Genomic DNA, 23,786 nt, shown 5'->3' with positions numbered 1-23,786 from the left:
TGATTGCATGGTTTCCCTTACAGAATGTAACCTTTATTCAGATGGGAATTTTATACTATTGCCTCATCTTCAATACATAGTTTGTATTCAAGAAGAACATGTTGAAGGATGAAGTCAATTTTCTCTCTGTCTGTGTGTGTGTGTGTATATAAAGGAGGAGTCTGGACTTTTGCCCTAGGCAATGGGTAAGTGGTGGTGCCATTTCAAGAGTTGGAAAGAGTCAGCAAAGAAGAGATTTGCGAGGAAGTCAATTGGTGTCAGTCTGTTCTGCATTTTTATAACACAATAACTAGTGTTGGTAATATATGAAGAGGTTTATGGAGACATAGTTTAGAGGCTGAAATCCGAGCCATGATCAAAACGTGTAGGGATTTCTTGGCTGCATCATAATGTACTGAATGGCATTGTATGATAGGAAAGCATGCCCTGGGGACAAATGGCACATGTGCAAAACCTCACATGGCAAGAGACAGAGCAAGAGATCAGTGAGGAGGAGCTTCACTTCTTCAGAACAAACCCGTTCGAGGGCAACCAACCCAGAACCACTAGAACTGCCTTATCTTTCCCAAGAGTGGTGGCTTCAGGATCTTATCATCATCTGGAAGGCCCCAAGCTCTTAAAGATCTTTCACCTCTTGACACCACTGATGAGGACCAAAATCCTAGCACATGAACTTTTGGGAGGCAAACCATAGCAACTGAATTTGAGGGATTTTTATACCAGAGTCATAAATGAAGCCAGGCACCTCATTCCATAGGTTCTTTATGGTTCCATATGATTTTATTGGATGCTCTAAGGCCATCATCTAAGAAACATAATATCATGTAAGAATCCAGAGAGTTTCCATTTTTAATCCCAATATTCCCATGGCTGAGTGATTTATCCTACAATGCAAAATGAACAACTTCAAGCCAGATATCTTATTTATCCAAACAATAATGTAATGCTTCTTTTCACAGTTGTTTTGGGTATGATCCACACAAAGCTAAAAATGAGGTTCAGATCCACAGTTGAACAGATTATATAGAGAAATTATTCAATGGCTAAAAGAATACTCTGTCATCTAGTAAATGTTTATCATTTAGCTTAAAAATTAATGACTACTTATCAAGAAGGAATGGCAGGGGATTAAATTGACCCATTTTAAGAGTCATTTTCTTTTAACCTCTTCAAGATTCTGTAAGACAGATTTTGGACCTCCATTTTATCAAATAGAAGATGAGTTGCAGCAAGATTAATAATGGCCCCAGGCTCACAAACAAGATGATATGATACACCGAGTGAAACATATGAACTACTATGATCACCATCTTCTTCATAGAAAATAACCCAAAGAGCAGGTCTTCCTCACCCTGAAAAGAGAAAATGTTGTGCAGGAAACCCTCATCTTGTTGGAAAGTGAGGGAAGTTCCCCCACTCAATTTTGTTATTTCTAAGCATCTTACCATCTTCTGGCTCCTTTCCCTGTAGTTTAAAAAAAAACATATCTTAAGTGATTTTTAACATCGTGATTATAGAGTATATATTTTTGTCACTTGAAAAATAGTTTGAGTCTCAAGAAAATGCCCCTAAAGAAACCTTTCCTCCATGCTCCATCCACAGCCTGCTGGCTCTGTCTTCCTCCCCAGTTCCCACCTGCACTCCTATTCTATCCTGTGCACTTTTGCACAAACGTGGAGGAACGCCCATAGGCTTGCTGACCTTTCACAGGCTGTCAGTAAATTGTAAATGGATAACTGCTCCTAAGAAGCCCCCACTCCTGCACACTCTGGATTAGCTGTATCTGAACCTTCAATATATGGTAGGAGATATTAAGCTCACCCCTGTGAAGACTGGGAAGAACCTACCTCTCCTATAACTGTTTTCAGGGATTACAGATGTCAGTTTTAAAGGAATCAATCACTTCCCACTTCTCTGTCACTTCTTGTTCTTTCTGTTCTTCAGTTTTTTCTGAGTTCTTTTCTTTTCTACTGAATATGGATTGAGGATAATGTAGGGAAGAGGGTAATGTCACATGGCATAGGCAATGTGCTGGCTCCTCCTGTGTTCTCCTTCTGCATGTTTTCTTTTTTCTCTGTCCATCTCTCTGTCTCTGTCTGTCTGTCTCTTTCTCCCTTCTTACCTCTCTCTCCCTCTCTCTCTCTTTTTCTCTCTCTCTCTCTGAATCTCTCTGTCCCTCACTCCTCTCAATGTCTCCATTCTGTCTCTATCTCTGTCTTTCTGTTTCTCTCCCCTTGACAGCTCTATTCCAAGCCTTGTACTTAATAATTCTTGCTGAACCAATTTTTGCAGAGGCTCACCATTCACCACCAAGAAAAATAGTATTTTCTCCAACACTGCAGTTCCCTTTCTAAGAGGAATTCCTGAGAATAAAATTGTCTCCTCTATTATAAATATGGTTGTGAGTTTCCCAGTGAGAAGTTTCTCAGGTTGGAGAGGGAATTGAAAATTCTCAGTTCCAGTCAGCCAGAATAACAAAAGAACAAGTTCAGTTTGATTTCACCATCCACTTCTCATCACTGCAATTTTCACCTCACTGTACTCTGTCTGCACATGGCATCTTACCCAGCTGTTTCCCATTCTGTCTCCTGGAATATTCAGGATGGCTTCAGAGGTGTCGGAAAATTACGAGATTTGTACATCCAAACTGTCATTTAATAAAAATGAACAGCCAATGCAATAACATCTGAATAATAGCCAATGCAAAACAGTAAAAATATGTAAGAGTAATAATTACAAACACATTGACAATTATATTTGCCACCTAATGTGCTCCTTAATCACATTTTACCTGTAAGTACCCAGCCTGAAAGTTAGGTATTACGATCTTCATGTTATTAATAAAAATACAAAGCCCAAAGAGTTGGTATTATTAATTCACTCAGAGATGAAAATTTAACTAGTCAGGATAGAATTTGTCCAAGCTTTCCAGAGTCCAAATGTAGTATCTTGTCTGTGTTTCAAAACAAGTGGGTAAAATTTGATATATTCTAACCTTTTATGTTGAATGAAGAGTATGAATTTTTATGATTGGTGACTTGCTAAATTTTGGAATACTATCTTTTTTACAAAACATATAACCTAATTTTTTTACCAGATTCAACTGACATAAAATTATATTTCATATATGTATGTGTGCAGATATACACACACACACACACACACACACACACACACTCACACTTATGCATATACACACCCCAAATAAAACTTAAGGGAAAATAGAATTATAAAATATATGTAAACCATCCATTTAAAATGTGTGTATGGACAATTAATGTTTAGAACTATTATAACTTCTGAATTTAAAAACTAAACAAAAATATAAAATAATTAAATTCCTATAACACCATTAGAATGAATTCTCTATTGAAATACTATTTTGACTCACTAAAATTATCATGCATTCACATCAAAACAGATTCAGAATCAAAAACTGGGAGAAAGAATAAATACATGTTGTACGTACATGCTACACACAGCTGATGTGTTGTGACATTCATGCTGAAGGGTGTGAAGCCACTGATAGACACACCCTCCCTCCTCCTTCAGAAAGACTGTCATAACAGTTCTGTTGTCTCATTTCCATATATTTATTCACACGGAAACTGTCAAACTAAAATAACTCTGAGTCAACTAAGACCCACATGCTTAATCTTTTTTTAATCGAAAATAATGCAGGTATTTCCTCTATTGCTTCTATCATTTATCTTATGATTAAATCTTTATTGTTTTCTCCTTCCCAATATCAATTATGGTATGTATAACTGAGTGACCTTGAACAAGTTGTTTAAGTATTTCTTCATATATAAAATGTGAATAATACTAATATCACGTGTAGGTTGTTTACAAGATTTTGAAAAATAAACTTCATGAATACTGGTTGGTTGGCATAGTCTCAGTAAATGCCTGTTTCCTTACCTCATTCTTTTTCTAGAATGTAAGATTTAACAGGACAAATGTTAGCTATGGCTTCTACTTCACAACTAGAAACAAAATAACAAATTAAATATTTTTCCTATTGATTTAGTGGTCTGTAGTAGAATTCCTAAACCACCTTCATTCAGAAAACAGCAACGTCCTTTCCATAATGCTCCCAGAGCCCGAAGCTTGTGATTATTAACCGCTAGTTTCAGCCCCTAGAGAAACTGGTGCAAAGCTGAGTTTGGGGTCTTTGAATAATGTGGACGATGGCTTGTATCTGGGTTTTTTCAACCTAGAATCAAGGCTGTGAGCCTGTCCCTCTTGTCATCTCACTGCCTCACAACCTCTTCTGCTGAGCTCACACTACTTCAGATGATTGGCAGCCTTCTCCTCAGTACATGTATAGTGTAGAACATGAGTCCTGCTGTTTCAGTAACAGCTGTATGATTAGCTAATACTTTAGCTTTTAACATTTGCAGTAATAGAGACTTTGCATTGCGTACATTGTCTTTAACTTGATGACAAAATTTGTACCCATTGCTCAGAAATTATTACTTCATTTTCTGAGACATAAAAGGTTGGATTCATACATATATTCATTAACAAGTCAGTATCTATGAAGCTATTTCAAGGACTACTGGAATTTATTTTACGAGAAGTTATTATTTGTAAGTGCTGTGTCTCTTCAGATGTTTGGTCTATGGGCAAGAGGGCAGGAAAATAGAGTACAAAGCAGTAAAGAAAGAGTGCATGTTACATGCTACAGCTACAACTGATTAATGGCATTTATGTACCACTTGAGAGTTTATAAAACACTTCTGCATGCATTTTCTCACTTGCTTCACTCAACTGTCATGTGAGGCTGATATTATGATTACTCTTACTTTACTGATAGGAAGCTGAAGCCAACCATATTTAAAGGATTTGTCCAAAATCAGGAAAATGAAACTGAGATTCACATTTAGGTTCTTTCCTTTCAGAAAAAAATCTCAAACCTGCATAGCAAAGTAAAGATGCATCCTCTTTACAACCACTGCTCAGCATTAATATCACTGTTTTGCTATTTACTAGCTATTTGAGCTAAATAAACCAGATGATTTAACCTTTCTATATATCAGCTTCCCATTTACAACATGGGTAAAGAAGCAACTGCATATGACTGTTAGAAGAATTGGTTGATACATGTGAAGTTCTTGGAATAGAACCTGGCATGTAGGAAGCATGTAAAAGTGTCAGTTGTGTATACATACATTCAGGCATGCACGGATGCATTGATGTGTGACTCTGTATACATTTTCACAACAAAAAACTCACATTTCCAGAAATCTGTCAATATTAGCCCCGGAAGCACATTTCATTTCCTTTCTAGTGGCTGCATGATTATAAATTATTTGTGGTGTATTTTTTAGCAGATTGAGAGCATGCATCAGACCAGCTAGCAGGAATCCAAGTCCCAGTGTTCACAGGAAGAACAGACAAAATTTTGACCTCAAACATAATATTTATTAAAATCTTTGTCAGAAAAAACCCTGTACTTCAGGGCTGATTGTCACCAGAGCCTTGAGCCCACTGAACAGAATGCAGTTATAATTTAAAGTTTCATAATGGAAGAAAGTTACATTTTTCTCAGACAGTCTAGATCAAATGGAAGAGGAGACTCAGTGTCTGCACTTTGCGTGAACAGGGAATCTGGCAGTGTGACTTTTGAGTTCTTTCTCGGTCGATTTCATTGATTAAACTTCAAACTACCTAATATGATGTGTGTTGCTTGGATGTCTAAAATCATCCTTTAAACAAAGTGAGGACACTCAACCCAAACAGAAAATAGAAACTTCATGATACGGTGTATTTGCTTTTGAGATGTTAAATTCCAAGCAACTAAACTGAGTCTCAGAAGGTGTTAGGATCACCCATAAGGAATTCAATCATTTGACTTGTAGGTGCCGCATCTGACTCTCTGGACCTTCACTCACCTGTGTAGACTTAAGTTTCTGTGCTCTGAACAAGACAGGGGCAACAGCCCCAGGGCCCTCCTGACTGGGTTAAGAGCGATGCTGCTTGCTAGTACAGGACTTTTCCTTGTCATTCTCATTATTTATCCTTTTTCATCATCATTTGAACAAAGCTTCAGTATAAAATAACCTTCTTTCTGCCCCCAAGAAACAGTGCATGGTTGCAGAAATAACATAAATTTATAGGTCAGGAAAAGCAGGGTCTGTAGGAGTCGCTGTTTTGCCTTTTATTTCCTGTGTCATAATGGGCAAGTCTATTTCAATTTCCTTATCAGCTGAAAAGTGTAATGTTACCCTGTTGAGAGATAAGAGAAAGTGTTTTACACGTAGTGTGCACATAAATGTTAATTCTGAGCAAAGGAGAGAGGAAGAAAAATAGAATGCAAGAGTGTTAAGTGACTTTTAGAATGACTGCAACTTCTAGAAAATACAGATGGGTGTCCAACTTGATAATAAAATTTTAATTTGACTCAGATCAATGAAAAGCCCCATGTGTTGACTAGAAATACATACTCATCAGCAATCCCAAGGAAAAATCTATGAGGGTTATTTCCTTTCATTAAAGAGCAATATAAATATTGATCAAGTCTCTTAATTGACCTGTGGTTTGCTTTCATACATTAAACTTCTGTTCTGCACAGAGGGCACAAATCTTCCAATTACCTTCAGTTCATAATTCATTATGTCATATTAGAAGCTAAATATGAACACAGGGTTCTCCCTGAGAGGAAGTGCCACTTAAGGGGTACTTCTACCACTGCTCTATCCTCCGAGCTGCCTGCACCTCACATCTGACCTGTACCAGGGCTGTGGCAGTATCTTCACCCATCTCAGATAGGCTAGCCACAGAGAACCAGCTGCTTCTGAGGACCAGAAATGAATAGCACACAAACTAATGGAAAAAAGAATATTAGACCTGATGACACAGGAGTGCTGGGAAGACGCCAAGGCAAACATCTGTTGTTGCATAAAGATAGCTCAAGGCATGCTAATCACTTAGTTAGTGGTGGTCAAAACATTGAAGACACTCCTTGTAAAGGCACTACCAGTGCATTCTAGCTCTGCAAATTGAAAGCTAAAAAGTAGTTTTGAATAAAATACTGATGCCCAGAGTCCTGGATGGTTTGTCCTCCACGGCCAGGTCTCTATGGAAAAGGCACTGAAGGGCTAGATTTAACCTGCAAAGTGGATTGTTAATTAAATAGTTTCTTTGCTAGTTCATTGACCAGGAAATCAATGAATAACTTGTGTCTCAGTGAGAGCTTACCAGAGAAACAAATTTAATGTAAGATACACAAATATATAAAGATTTATAAGACAGGCTTATAGTGGCCACCCACAGAGTCTGGGGTGCTAGAGTACAGAAGGACTGTCTGTGCGGTAGAGATCTAACTATCTAGTCAAAGGCTTGGGGCTCATGGTAGTGTCGCGTGTGTGTCTGTATCAAGAGTCCAGAGGGTCTGTGATGCAAGGCTGAAGCTAAGAGATGATGTCCCACATGGAAGTGAAGCTTGGAACTCTCTGAAGACACAGAAGTGAGCCTGCTTTGTTCTTCTTGTATTCATTCAGGTGACAAACCTGTACTTCTCACACCCAGGGTGACTCTTCTGTCTTCAGTAAATCCCCTCAGCCACATCCAGCACCCAGCACGATGCTTATCCAATTTAATTGGACATTTCTTAGGCAAGCTGACATAATCAGGTAATTATCACAACCAGTGTAGGAAGATACTTCACATCGTATCAGTTTGAGCGCCTTATAAGTGGGACTCTGCCTTGCTCAGTTTGTTCCAATTGGCTTCATTACTACACATTGTGTCTTCTGATGTGGCACAGAAGGTACTTTGTACTTCAGCCTCTCTATACTCAGGCAAAATACTCAGGCAAGTAAAGTATGAGTTAAGTATTCTAAATCTCTGGTATTGGAAATAGCTGCTGCATACCTCGGGTTCTGTGTACTTCCTGTATCAACACAGAAGAAGAGTGGAATCCAGCCTCCTTAATTTTTGAGAGATGGTGACTGCTCATGAGATGTGGTTCCTCCTCTTTGAAGGAGGAGGAAAATAATAATGATTGTCATCAGTTTTAACTTACATTAATGGCTTAGTTCCTTTAGTTATGAGCAAGAATTTTTTTCCTTTGCAAGCCTTTGTCCATTTTTCAACACAGGAGAGTTTTTGTTTTTATCTCTGTGATTGACATCAAAGGATCAAAGTAGAATATTCTCTCCTATGTTAGTACTATTGCATAGGTGAGATAGAGTGGGGCAAATAAATGTGCTTTCTGTAATGACTACATGTTTTCTTGTATCTCTATTTTCTTTTTTATGCTGGTAACTTACTAGCTGGGGGAGAATACTGAATAATATAACATAAAATTTACAACATAATTTAAAAACTGATTAGTTGTTAAATTACTCAAAATATATGCTTAAATATAAAATTGTTGATCCTAAAGACCACTCATTTTAACAGGTTGTATTTTTAAAAAAGAGAGGATGTGGCAATCCACAATGTGATGGTTAATACTGACTGCCAACTTGACTGGGTCAAGAGTCAGCTAGGAGATTAGTAAAGCTCACTTCTGGCTGTTATCTGGTAAGTCACGTAAACTTATGGAACCATATCTTGTGTCTGGGAACAATATCTTGTGTCTGGTACCTTCCCCTCTGACTCTACTTAAAATCTTTTCGGTTTCCTGGCCACCATAAATTGTGTAGCTTTTCTCTGCCATGCCCTTCCATCATGATTCTTCTGCTTTGGAGCCAACTAACCAGGGAGTGAAAACTCTGAAATCAACAGTCAAGATAAACCCTTTTTTTTTTTCTTTAAATTGCTTATATCAGGCATTTTGTTCAGCAATGGAAATGTGATTGATACACTCAAGATCACCAGGTAAACAATGAACAAGAATATACTGATCCTAGTTCTCTCTCCTTTACTATATTTTTCACACACATTCAACTCTTAGGAAATGAACATAGAAGATAAACATTAGTGACTGGGGAGACTGAGATTAGAGACTGTGGACAGCAGATAGAAGGAAGGATCGCAAATCCGCCCAGGACAGCAGCTGCCAGCCTTGCAATGTTGCTCCATCTAGTCCTTCTCCCCATGACACACCCTCAGCCATGAGGTCAGTCCTACCCAGGGTTCCCGTGACCGTGACAACTGATGTAACTGGTGCACCAGGTAGAGCGTACTAACTCAGTTTGGTTTAACTGCTGGATGAGGTTTAGAACAGGATTAACTAACACTGAATTCCAGTTCTATGGCTTACTAGCTCTGTGACTTTGAAAAGTAATTTAAATTTTCTGTAAATCAGATGTTTTCATAAAATAAATTCTAATTTCCTCTCAAGGTTGTTACACGATGCCGGTAACATAGTAAGTTCTCAATTAACTGGGTATTGATTAGTGTATCACGTGCTGCTCTGTAGTTTCCACTTTTGAACTTTTTAGGACTATATATAGTAAAATGTCAGTGGGAGAGTTTTATAGAACTGTGTGATGGTATCTTAGGCTTCGGTGCTGGATTCTGTACTGAATGTAAATGTAAATTTGTCTAGAAAATACCTTAATTCACTCAGCCTGCTATAACACAATACCATAGGTTATGTGAACTACAAACCACAGAGATTTACTTCTCATAGTTGAAGAGGAGAGGAAAGTGTAAGATCCAGGCACTGGCAAAAATAGTGAGTGGTGAGATTCAACTTTCTGGTTCAAGCATGGCATCTTCTCCCTGTGTGCTTACCTGGTAAAGGAGTCTCTTGTATGAGGGCACCCATCCCATTCGTGGAGAGCTGGTTATGACTTAGTTACTTCTCAAAGACCCCACCTCCAAATACAGCATGTTAGGAGTTAAAAGTCAGAGCAGGAACTCCAGAGGAACACAAACATTTAGTCTGGAATTAGCCCTTGTTTAGAAATAAGTCTATGTATTGCTCATTTTTGCCATATGCTCAAAGCCCTCGTAGGCATTTGTTGCACTGAATTACAGTTCAGCTAGAGATGGCTCCTGTCTAGTCAAAAGAAGGCTGAAAGTTTTTAAAATTCAGGAGTGAATTAATGCATAGGCTGAGTCTAGAGATGAATTGGCCTTAATTCTCAATCCAGAAGCAAAGGGGGTAAAGTACAAATGACCTACACAATGCAGCCAGCTCTGAGAGGCTTTTTTCAATAGATGTCCTTTCCAGTGACACCCACAAGGAAGGGAGAGCTACAAGCAGGCAAGGACACATTTGACTGAACCAAAGCCTGCTGGGGCTCGTTCTCAGAACCTAAATGTGGGACAGATGGCTTGCTAAGTCTCTTAATCCAGATCTTCCTTATTAAAAAATAGATAGTTGCAGTCACTTTTTGACACTTGACACTGGTTTTTTTCTGGCAAGCATCAATCGCCTTGGGTGGGACATTCGGGCTCCCATGGAATTGGGAGGGCAGTTCCTATAATAACTTTATATATTTCACTAATATACTGTTGTAAAACATTTAAAAAGAGTGTGGTGACACTGGTGCTGTTTATTGTACTCTTGTTTCCTTTTTTCATTTCCAATAAAACCTGTCCTCTGAGGATATGTAGTCAAGAGCTCTCCCTAGAATATCATCATTTGCAGTAGATGCTCCTGAATAGTTTATTCTTGTTTATACTAGTAGCCAGGGAGTCATGGTAACCTGGGAAAGTGCAAAAGCAAAACATAATTTTCTTTTGAGGAGATAAGAGTAAGCCACAGGAAAAAATTCTTGGGGCCCTTAGAGTTCTCTATTTCCTAAAATAATGAATTAGTTATCCAGAAAGGTGTGGCTTTCCCTAGCAGTTAAAGCCTTCTTTCTTGTGTGCTTGTGTGGCAAGTTTAATTCTCAGATATTCTCCTTTAGGAGTTACAGTGAAATGCCTCTTTCTGTCTTCTCTCCACATTCTGTGGTTGTGAGCATCTTTTCTTCCTTCTGTTCTTTTATTTTTTTGAGTGAGAAAAAGAGTGTAGATAAAGTCTGGATTTTAGCATGATGCCTATAGTCTCTTTTCATGAATATTGCATAATTATTGAAGGATAGCATCTTATGAATTTTCAGGTGTTTGCTTCTGGTTCATTTTCCCATTTACATAAAAAGTCGATTGAAACAGAAATCTTTGTTGCTGCCTTAGTGCAATCTTCTCACGGGATTCCTCACAGAGACTTATGTGGTTGGAACCAAACTTAGATCAAAACCTACACAGAAGGTTCTGTCAAATATCAGGGGAGTGGTCCAGCTCATAATATATTCCTGTCACAAAAATATGTTTTCTACCTAGGCTGACTGCCAACCCAGCATCCACTCGACTGGGAATAGTATAAAAGGTATAAAATTTAAATTCACACCTTTCTATAACTTAATGAATCACCTTCTTAAAACTTCATCTCTCAAAAAATTAAGGTGAAATTTTAATAGTCCCTTTTTTGAAAACTGAATCCATATGGTACAGTGGGTAAAGGCGCAGATGATAAAGCCAGTCCAATTACTAGTCTGTGACATCAGGCACATCCTTAGGGCTCTGAGAATTGCCTCATCTATGAAACAATGACAATAACAGTATCTACTTCACAGATTTTCTGTCAGGAATAAATTACATGGTTCCCAGAAACAATACAGCATAGGTCTGGCATATAAATTTTAGCTATTATTTTCATTTTTTAATTCATCCATTTGGTCTCAAAAATTATAATATAGAAAATTCTGGATCTACCTATGTAGAATGGAAGTTTGATTTTGTAATGATACAATTCCATTACAAAGACAAAGTGCTCTGCTCTGAAAACAAGTCTCCTTTCCTTCCTCAAGGCAGATCATGAGAAGAGATGTTGAGGACAACATCCTCCACAGGTAACCAAGTACTGGTGCACATGTCACTCATCCCCAGACTGCTGCTTCTTCTGTAATCTGTGAACAGAGAAGGGAAAGTGCCCTTCTGCTTTGGTTTATGTCATTGCTTAAACCGTCACTTCCCCTCTTCTGTGTGGGCATGTTCACAGTGGCAATTTTAAAACTCATGGGAAGCTAATTAATAATTCAGATAAGGGGAATGTGTTTCTTTTGGTACAGGCATTGTAGATCAATTTATATCAGATACATCCAGTTTGGTTGAAACAATCACTTCTTTTCATAGCATTAAAAATACTATAAAATCCACAAAATTGAATAGGATTAAAGGAAGGCAATTAAATAAGTTCTCTGATTTTCTTATCAGGAGAAAATAGTTTTTAGGCATGCTTTGTCCAATTTTTAAACTACTTTGAAATTCATAGTTTGTTTGCTGTATAAAAGATCTCTGGCCTAACAAAATCTGAAATACCATTAGAATGTTGTAGATATGCGATCAGTTTATCAAAGCCAGACTTAATTACCTGTTACGTTAGCTTTGTGCTTTACAAATTATTTTTGTCCCATTTGACCCAGAGAGGTAAGTAGGACAGTGTTAATGTTCCCAGTTGAGAATTAAGAAAATTGAAGTACAGAAAGACTGAGTTTTATCCAGAGTTACCAATTAGTGGCATGACCAGCTTAGAACACAAGTCCCCTACTTCATAGTGTGTGTACTGTCACATATGCAAATCCTTCATAAGTGGTGAAGCCATAATGACATTTTCCATCAAATCCACCATATGTTATATTCCACATAGGAGGACATCTCTAGTTTTCTCTAAGCCCTGTGAAGAGTGTAATTCAGACATCAGATTGTGTACTAGCCACCTTGCCTCAAACAAACTTTCTGCCCATGTGCCTTTATGATAACCAAGCTTAACCACATAGAGATTCTGGAAATATACCACACAGATTAGGTTTCTACAGGTTTTATTCTGGATTTTGATTAAGCACACTTTAAGTAAAACCCACAGAAGTGACATTATACCTATAGTTATGATATGTAATAATGTACTTATAATTCACATTCATTTCCTTTTAATACATAAAAATTTTAAAGTATATACAGGTCAAAATAAAAATGCATAAAAATATTTCTGTCTCCCATCTATCTAGTTCTCTTCCCTGGAGAATATAATATTTGTATTCTTCCAGAACTGTTTTATTCACATATAGGCAATTATATTTCAGCATTTTTATCTTTTATGCAAACTCAGGTCTTCATTTCAAACAAAGTTCTACAGATGATTCTAACATACGCAGTCTTCAAATAATTAGTCATCTCCTCTGGATAGAATGTTTACTCTGTTAGAACATAGAAATTTTTACAATAATCTCAGCTGTCTCAAACTTTAAAATGTAGGATCAGATTAAGCTGCAGAATTTGTTTTAAAATAAAAAAGCCCATTCCTCTCTACAGATCTATTGTGACCCCTAATTTGAGTGCAGAAAAAGAAAATCCTATGACTTGTTACTATTTTCCTTGCCCTCTATAGATAGAGGAGAGGACCTAGACAAGAGCATCACAAAGGATATGACCTCTCCCCTGAATCCTCTTTATGACAGCATATGACCCTCGTGACTTCAGGCCCCAAAAGGTACAGACTACTCTGTCATCACAAGTCTTGCCTGTGTGTTTTCAAAGCAGTTGTGAGGTCAATCACAAGTAACTTTTACTAATAACAGTATAGAGGCTTATGAATGATTGTCCCTGTTAAGAACCAGAGTAGATCAATGGCTTTCCATATGATGGCATCATTTTTACTTACTCTGGAGTCTATCTGTACTCTTCACTAGAAGTGAAAAGGGTCAAGTTATTTTGATAAATTTTACAGGATGTGACACATATGTAAATGTTATCAAGGAACTATAACTCTCTGGCTCTTAATACAACAGTGAGAAAAATCAGGAAAAATAAGCCAGCATATCCTTTGATCATTTTTAGGGAAACACTCTTTTCCAGCAACAATAGGAAATGGACCTGACTTCAAGGAAACTTGGGTTCCCTTTTCAGGACCACAGGAAGGTACTCAGGAGTTATATCTGACAGCCTAAAGGCAGTCTCAGCCAGCACTGACTTTCTCCAAGCCAGCATGCTAACCAGACTGGCCCCTCTGTAGCTTTCCATTTAATACATGTCCTTCCTTAAATGCTTTAGAGTGCCAGCCTCACAGGTATTCCTGTAAGTCAAGGAGAGAGCCTTCTCCTATGAAGTGTGAATTTCCTATAATAGAGTTTTTATTCTATACTGTTCTATTGGGAGAGTGGTTCATTCATCGTCTGAATTAAAATCACTACAAGTGCTTATTTAACAGTGAAGATTCATTTGGGGCACCTTCTGTGAACCTCATGAATCAGAACTAATACTCCCCCCTTATGCTCTCCCAGGATGATTCCTTGGTACACTAATATTGCAAAAACCACTGAGTTAAGCCAACACTGGCATTCTGTAAGGTGGAGGTACTATTCAGGATTCTGCACAGAAACAAAACAGTTAGAATCTGGACACATACACATTTATTATGAAAATTGGTTCGTGTAGTTATGGAGGCCCAGAGGTCTCACTATCTTCAAGACAGAAAAGCAATAACGTAATTGAATCTGAGTCAACAGACAAGAGAACCGGGAGTTTCCATTACTGAGAGAGGTAGAAAGTGGATATCTCAACTCAAAAAGAGAAATTTTGAGCTACTTTATCCTTTGTGTTCTCTTGAGGCTCTCAACCCGCAGAAATGAGTGAATCCTTTTTGTAAGAGCTATTCATTCAAATACTACTCTCCCAGAAATAGTATTATAAGCTACCTTGGCATCTCTTAACACAGTCAAGCCAACTTATAAAGTTAAGCCTCACAGAGCTGGGTGTACTGCTCAAAGGTAGAGTACTTGCTTAGCGTGCATAAAAAACCCTGGGTCACGTTCTTGGTGCCAATAAATAATGATAATGATATAAAATAAAATTAGATGCCACCGTATTCTTTGTGGCAGTGTTGATGTAAGTGAGCGAAATGGCATGACGACAACAAAAAGAGCATTTAAGGAAGGAAACGCTACTATCTCCTGCCACAGGACCACATCCCATTCTGTATAGAGTACCTAGACATTTCCACTTGCCCTTAAAAAAGCTTGTGAAACATGTCATTCCGTGAGTGGTCTCACTGGTAAATAGATTTAGTATTCATTGGAATGCCAAACTAAACCAAATCACAACCTTCTATTGTTGTACAGGTAGTTGCTGTTATAGATCCTACACTGAGGTAGAGATGTTCACAACAATGGTTTTCAAATTGCTCTGATTGGGAGAGGACACTTAGCATGAGAAGGGGAGACTGCTCTCTACTAAACAAACTTGTAGAAAGTCTGCCTGTTTCCTATCACAGGTTTCCAAAACATTGCTATTCTCTTCAGATAATTTTATCTAATTAACATCTATTTTTCACTCCTTTACATAGTAATCAGCTTTCAATTACTAGAACCCAGCTGCTGGTGCTAAACAGTACTGAAAAAAATCAAAATTATTCAATAAATCCTTAGATCCCCTCACCATCTCCTAAACCAGGACAAATGAGTTTAATTCCTTAATTACTTCCTCCTCATTTTACCTTTATACCATTCATTACCCGTTCACAAATCTTTTATGACCTTTATTCCATTCAAGGACCTTTTATTGAAAACCATAGAGAGAAGGTCAAGGAACAGAATATAAATGAACATGAACACAGAAACTTTTATCTTAGAATGGACTTATGGAATATATTTATAGTCCAATATTTTATTTGGTATTAATAATTTTGAAAAATATCCTCTTTAAAGGTAATATTTGTTTCTCATTTTGCTGCCAAAAGGTTTGTCTTCCAGAGAAAAAGTGTGGTCAGCCATTTGCACATTTGGGAAGGGTTAACTTTATAATAGATTTAGTCAGTGAAGTCCTGGGCAGGGGGGTACTAGACTGAACTAAATGGCTGTTATTTTAAGAATAACTAAGTTTTATGTGTTAAGTATCAGAACTTATTTGCATGTGAAATATGTACATTTTATAATAACTTGACCACCTTTTTAGTATGAAAGAATGGTATTAAGGACAGCAGGAAAGGAGTAAAGTATACTACAGAGAAAAAAGAAGATAAAAGGGAACTGGAAGGGGCACAGAGGGAAAGGAAAGGCACTTTGTACATTATTAATGCATTAATTATAGTGACATTTTCTTCATTACTGTAGATTGTATTGACCTAATTTAAAGCACAACTTTGCAATTTTAAATGAAAACAGGAAGTTAAAACCAAAATTTGTAACAGGCTTCCTCTATGCCAGCTATTTTATGTACTTAAATAGTTAAGACTCAGAGCAAATAAGATAAGATCTTATCTTCATTAGGAAAAGGAGGTTCTATGAGTTTATATATGATTATCATAGTTATCACCAGTTGCAAAATCAGGAACTGGACCAGCTATGGGTATCCAAAATGCTCTATTTTCTTTTGTGTGATTTCTTTTCATTTTTGTTTCCATGATATACCATGATATTTATAATTTCCTGATATTCAACTGTTGGTCCAAGCCTTTAATCATGAATTCAGCTCCCAATTATAACATTATTGGTAAGAAAATAATTCTCCTATACAGAATGTCCTCATATTGGAATTCAAAGCAAGAACTGAAAGCGAAAGGCAATATATTTCCTGAGGCACCTAATGGAATTCATAACCATCATTCTCACAGCAAAAATAAAACACAATATGTTGTGTTGTTTACTCAGCTTACTCACAGTTAAAATGCAGATTGCTTACTGTTACAGTCTTTTGGCTGAAAAGTTGTCAAAAGCCCCAAAAGGCAGAAAAATCTGCCCAATTCTCGTCTGAAATCTTATGCTTACACATTTTTTCCTAAAACTAGGTTAATGAATTAGGATCAAAGAATTATATTTTTCTTCAGGCTTATGTTGATTTTGAGAGCAACATCTAGAACAAAAACATTTATAAAAAGGGAACCCTGAGACAAAGGAAAACTCCAGCCTACAAGGTCAGGAAAGAGCATCTGCATGCCCTGGGGATTGTGACCAAATAACCTGCCGTGGCGGGAAAAGTCTCTGTTTTCACTATACTCAGTATTTTTAGGAATAGTTCCTCTGCAGCTTCAGAGAACTGACCCAGTTTGGGTAACATACATTTTCTTCAGTCTACCAGTAGAAAATCAAGATTATCAGAGCAGACACAAATGTAGCCGTCTCCCACCGTGTTTTCCCATGCAAATAAAAATGTGCAGTATTAATATACTATGATGTTTTGATAAATATAAGAACCAATAAATTATACAATAAATACTATTTTCCTAATTTGCAATATTGAGAGACAGCATTCATTTCTGTGCTACAGTGGAACTCTATTTTTTTTTCCAGAGTTGGGTAAAGGGAGTCACGTTAAATCAATGACAGACTTAGGTTGGCTGGAATTCCAGCTCTGCTCCTCACCACCTGAATGATCTTAAAGTAGTTGTTCAGATCTCCTGAGACTCAATCACACAGCTGTCAAAGGGATAGAAATAAAACTGCCTACCATTCAGGGCTGTTTACCAGAGTAACTAGGATTTGAGGGCCATAAAGATCTAAACCTGAATCCCATTTCTGCTACTTCTTTGCTGCATGACTTTGCACAAAGGAATTTAATTCAGACTTAGGTTCCTATCTATAAAATACAGGAACTTGAGAACATGGTTCCTATAATAGGTCCTCTATCAGTGAGGATGCTTTGAGGCCTGAATAAGGTGTATAAAGTAATCATGCCATAACTTTTTATTAATATTTTGAAACACTATACAATAAAATTAGTATGGCCTATGAATAATTAGTACCAGAAATTAATATTGACTATTTTTCTTCTCATCACACACTGTTAGGCAATAGCAGACCTACACTAAAATCAGTTATCAAAAACTGATTTAAAATTTATCAAAAACCAAACTAAGACTTTACCTGGTATTAAATCCTCGTGCAAAAGTTTTATATAAACATCACCTATGAATTATACCCTAGATCTACTCTGTAGATTAGTTAAATCCGCAAATGATACTGTTTTCTGAGATGATGTTAAATTGCCAGGATTCATTTCTTTATGTAAGCTGTTTTCTACTTTCTCTGATCAAATTCAGATTTTTGTCTGGTTTTTGACTTTCATTTTTAATCATGAAAAATCTGTTTGCTGAACCATTTGTTTTCTTTCAAGACACCTTATTCAACTGAGAACAATTAGCATATATATTTTGTGAAGGTAACATTTAAGACAATGTGGTTCCCAATGGTTCCTGAAATATTTATCAAAATATAAACTGGGAAATACATATGTTTAATTGTACAGCCATCTATTTATACATACATACATTAAATATATATGTGTATGTGTAGTATATATCTGTATGTGTAAAAGACAGCTACAACTCAAACATATATACATCTATATGTAACTTAAATTTCTCAGCCTGTATGTATTTTAACTGAAAGAATCCAAAAATAGATTAAAATATAATTTCCCTGTTACATTAGAAATTTTAACTTAATAAAATTTTAATGCTAAGTTTAGCATTGGGTTCCAAGTAATTAAATGAAAAACAATGTGAAAACTATATCAAAAGGTGGTCAAAACTATTAGAGGGAGAAAATGAGAGTGGCAGAGCACTGATATGCCAAAAGGCTTGGGTGCCCTCCAGCATTTCTTAAATAGCTGACCTTATAGGATTTTGGTAGATGAAATATGATAACCCAAAATGCACACATTTGTAATATGTTTCACAAGTGTGAGATGGATAAAAGGGTGATAATCTGATTTTAGGAGGAACAAAGTATTTAATAACCCTGAATTGATGATAATTATCACTCCCCAAGTTAAGTTTTGCTTTGTTTTATTTTACAACAAAACAAAAAATAAAAATAAAAAGGACTCATTCCAGAGGTTCATTCCAGATAGCTGCCTGTGTCCCAGAGGTTCTGAACTCAGGTTCAAGGCCCCAGTGCCATACTTGGGTGGTATGTCCCTGCTGGCTCATAGAGGATCTGAGCTCTACCCAGCCCAGCATTCCATTGCAATCCATCAGGAGAGCACTTAGCCTGTCTCACAAGTCACAGAGGTAAGGAGTCTTCCCCAGCCTGGAACCCCAGAGCCATCCATCAAGGAATGACCAGGCTAGACAGTGGGTCTTGAAGATTTTGAGTGTGGCCCATCAGATTACAAGGCTCCAGTGCCATAGTTTGGGGGTGCATCCTGGGGAGCCACATGGATATCAGAGGACTGAAGCACTTCCCAGCACATCATTTCCATGTAATCCTTTGGGAGGGTGCCTGGCAAGCCACACAGGTCCTAGAGGAAAATGGCAAAATTAAGAAACAAAATACACTCTCAGTCCTCCAGCCCACTGAGAACAAACCCAGGAGACACTGAAATGGAAGACACTGAAAATCACACAACTGAACTTTCTGAAATGATAGCAACTGAAATAAAGAAACAATTCCATGAAGCTATATAGGGAATCAGGCCAGAAATAATCTCTCAGGTAAAAAAAAAAGAAATGACAAACATTATGAAAGAAATGTTGAGTATCTAAAGAAGATCTAGATTTTAAAAAAAACCTAGAGGAACATAAAATAAGGGAAATTTTGAATGAACAATATAAGACACAATCAGAATGCATGAAACGAATTCAAAAGGATATTTGGGAAATTAAAAATTCCATTAAAAGCTGGCAAAACCATTTGAATAAAACTGATGATAGACTTTCAGACTTTGAAGACAGGGTGGAAACTTATGATCATGAAAGAAAAGATCTCTCTCTTAAAACTGTCAAGAAACCAGAAAACAACAATTCAACAGCTGCAAGATGATGCAAACAAAAACAATATAAGACTGATAGATGTCAAAGAAAAAGCAGGGGTCAATGCAAATGACATAGAAAGACAACGCTAATAGCAGACAATTTTCCAAACATGGGAAAAGACTCTGATATGCAGATAAGTGAAGCATACAGAATGCCAAACAGTCATAACCAAAATAAATTTTCACCCAAACATATAATAATTAGGATCTCAGAAATTTAGCACAAGAACAGAATACTAAAAGCTGTTGGAGAAAAGAAACAGATCAACAATGAAGGAAAGCCTATCAGAATCATGGCAAACTGCTCAACACAAACCTCAAGTAAAGATCTTAGAGTGAAGTATTTCAAGTCCTGTAAGAAAAAAATTTCGACTCAAATTGATGGAGATAAGATACTTCCAAGACAAAGAACAACTGAAGAAATTCATGACCACCAAACCAACCCTACAAAGACTACTGAAAGACACTCTAGAAAGAGACAAAGACAACTGCAATCCCAAAAACAACATCAGAAGGAAACCACTAAGCAGGGCAAACAATTAAACAGAAAATGTAGAAAGCCAACAACAGACAGGGATTAAGTCAGTACATATCAGTTATATCAATCAGTGTAAATGGTCTCAACTCACCAATAAAAAGAAAGACACTGGCAAAGAGGATTTAAAAAAAAAAACAATATGTTGTGTATAAGAAACACATTTAACTCAAAAGGAAATTCATAGATTAAAAGTCAAAGGGTGAAAAACAATACTCCATGTGATAGGAACCTAGAAAAAGTGGGGTAGCTATTCTGTTTGCAGACAATGCGAACTTTAACAATGATCAAAAGAGATTAAAAAAAGGTCACTACAGACTTGTTAGGGGAAAAGTCAAAGAGGAAGAGATTACAATCATAAACATATATGCTCCAACTATGTAAGACAAATCTTAATACATAAAAGAAATCAAGTAAACAATAATACAGTTATAACTGGGGACCTTAACACCCCATTGTCACAAAGACACACAACAATCAAACAAAAAAATCAGCAAAGAAATATTAGAACTAAATTAAACTTGTGAACAAATTAGCATAGTAAATGTGTACTGAGTGTTCCACTCAACAACACCAGAATATACATGCTTCTTGGCTGCACATGGGCCATTCTCTACAATAAACCATATACCACCCATAGAATATGCTTAAGTAAATGCAAAGGAATTGAAATAATCTCATGCATGTTATCTTATCATAGCACAATAAAGTTGGAAATTAATGACAAAAAACCCCACAAGAACCCCATAAATACATGGAAATTAAATAACACTTATCTAAACAACCAATGGGTAACAGAAAAAATTAAAGAAGACATTAAACAATACCAACAATTGAACAAAAACACAAATACAACTTACCAGAACCTGTGGGACACAATGAAAGTAGTCCTTAGAGGGAGATTTATAGCAGTAAATACCCACATCAAGAAAATAGAACAAACACAAATAAACAACCTATTGCTGCACCTCAAACTAATAGAAAAAGAAGAATAAGTCAAGTGCAACCTCAAAGAAGGGAGGAAATTATAAAGATCATAGCAGAAAACTATATAATTGAAACTAAGAAAACAATACAAAGAATTAATCAAAGAGCTATTTCTTTGAAAGAATAAATAAAATTTATAAGCCCATATCCAACCTTATCAGAAAGAGGAGACAAAAAAATACCTCAGATACATGCAATAAAAAATGAAAGGAGTGAAATTCTTACAGACCCTGTGGAAATACAGAAGATCATCAGTTCCTCCTTCAGAAACTTTTACCCTCATACATTCAACAACAAAGAAGAAATGGATAGATTCGTAGAACCATATGAATTACCAAAGCTGGATCAAGAGGATGTAAAATTGCTGAATAACCCAATTTCAGTAAACAAAATTGAAAATGTAATTAGAACCTTACCAATAAAGAAAAACTTACGTCCTGATGGATTTACTGATGAATTCTATAAGAACCCTAGGTTAGACTTAATGCCATCATTCCTCAAACTCCAGTCAAATTGAAAAGGAAGCAAGTCTCCCTAACTCATTCCTGGAAGCAAGGATTACCCTAATACAAAAACCAGAGAAAGACCCAACCAAAAAGGAGAATTATAAGCCAATTTTCCTAGTGAAAATAGATGCAAAAATCTTCAATAAAATACTGGCACATAGAATGCAACAAATCACCAAGAAGATTATACACCATGATGAAGTGGGATTCATTCAGTAATGCAGGGGTTGTTTAACATACACAAATCAATAAATGTAGTATACTATATCAACAGAGCCAAAGACAAGAATCACATGATCATCTCAATAAAAGAAGAAAAATCTTTTGACCAAATCCAATACTTACTCATGATAAAAACCCTACAAAAAATCAGAATAGATGGTCTTTATCTCAATCTGATAAAAGTCATATATGATAAACTAATAGCCAACATCTTACTAAATGGACAAAGACTGAAAACTTTCATTCTAAAATCAGGAACAAGACAAGGATGTCCATTATTACCACTGCTATTCAATATAGTGCTAGAAATATTAGCAAGGGCAATTAAACAAGAGAGAGAAATGAAAGGAATAAAGATAGGAAAGGAAAAAGTTAAATTATCATTATTTGCAGATTATAAGAAACTCTACATAGAAGACACCCCAAAACTCCATTGAAAGACTTCTAGATGTAACAACCAAATTCAGTAACGTAGCTGGATACAAATCAACACTCAAAAATCAATAGCATTCCTCTACACAAATGATAAACTTACTGAGAGAGAAATATGTGATGCCCTTCACTATAGCATTCCCACAAAAAATGAAATACTTAGGAATCAACCTAAGAAAGAAAGAAAAAGACCTATACATTGAAAATTACATTGTTCTGCAGAAAGAAATCAAAGAAGGTTTGAGAAAATTGAATGACATTCCTTGTTCATGGATAGTAAGAATAAATATTGTGAAAGTAGCCATTCTCCCAAAATTGTTAAACAGATTTAATGCAATTCCAATCAAAATACCATTTGCTCACCTCACAGATCTAGAGAAATCTTCTCTCTCCAAAATTCTATCTCTCTCCAAAAATCTTTCTCCAAAAATTCATATAGAACCAGAAAAGTCCTAAAATAGCAAAGACAATTCTAGGCAACAAAGACAAGGCAGAAGCCATCACAATCCCCAACTTGAAATTATATTACAAAACTACTATGATAAAATTAACATGTACTGGAATAAAAACATATCTGAAGACCAATGGAATAGATTAGAAGTGGTGCTGGACGTTAATAACTTCATTCCTGAACTCATCTATGAGGCTCTGGAGATAGCACTTTATGTCTATTGGTGCCATGTCTGATATTGCATGTTTCTCAATATTGGGGGCCAAGGACCCTTTCTTGTTGCTCCTTCTTCCCATATTTTTTTGTTCCTGTTATGCAAGTGTATATAGGAGGCCGAGTTTCTTTCTTTGTCAGTTACAGTTTGTTTGAATTGCGCCGGCTAGGTGTTCCCGCCCACTGCAGTGTACTAGAGAGACACAGACCTGGGCAGCCTATGCTGGGCCCACCTCTCCAGGTCAACCTACCAAGGTTTCACTGCTAGGGTGCACCTCCAGGCACTGGGACCTGGTTTGGGCTAACCTATTGGGTCTTAGTCAGCAGCATCACACAGGCCAGGCACTCCCCAACAATCCCTCTTAAGAGGGGAATATGTGACTGAAGTCACTGCAGCATCCTGTACCGGCTAGTCTACCCGGTCCCAGCATGTCCCTTGTTGAAGCCTCCTACTCTATGGAAGGGTCCCCGATCCGCTCACTCACCACAGGTTGACGATGACCGAAGCAAGATGTAAGTAGAATAGTTAGAGAAATGCTAAGCACCGCCCAAGAAACAAACAGATGGTGGAATGGAAGAACAAAAAAAGGGGGAGAATTGTTTGATGGAGAAAACAGAGAAAACATAGAATACATGAAGCAGGTTCAAAGAGATTACCAGGAAACTAAAAACTCTATTGAAAACTGGCATCACAGCTTGAAAGAAACTAAGGATAGATTATCTGAACTGGAGGGCAGATTTGTAATAT

General features: G+C 36.8%; 1 protein-coding gene across 38 annotated transcripts in view; it reads left to right on the top strand.

The window, feature by feature from the left end:
* The window catches only part of Lingo2 (leucine rich repeat and Ig domain containing 2), a 1,124,971-nt gene that overhangs the window by 1,064,875 nt on the left and 36,310 nt on the right, over window positions 1-23,786 (top strand). Inside the window, exon 1 of one of the 38 annotated variants that reach the window (XM_063252397.1) lies at window positions 7,267-8,532. The exons of the other annotated variants lie outside the window; for them this stretch is intronic. The gene's annotated coding sequence lies outside the window, so the exon portion shown is untranslated. Of the gene's footprint in view, window positions 1-7,266; window positions 8,533-23,786 lie in introns of those variants that run through there. 38 annotated transcript variants of the gene reach the window in all.

Source organism: Cavia porcellus, unplaced genomic scaffold, assembly GCF_034190915.1.
Source record: "Cavia porcellus strain 051 isolate PalLab524CR breed Dunkin Hartley unplaced genomic scaffold, mCavPor4.1 scaffold_1, whole genome shotgun sequence".
Taxonomy (NCBI): domain Eukaryota; kingdom Metazoa; phylum Chordata; class Mammalia; order Rodentia; family Caviidae; genus Cavia; species Cavia porcellus.
Note: the sequence above shows the minus strand (reverse complement) of the source record. Positions and strands in the feature narration are given on the sequence as shown.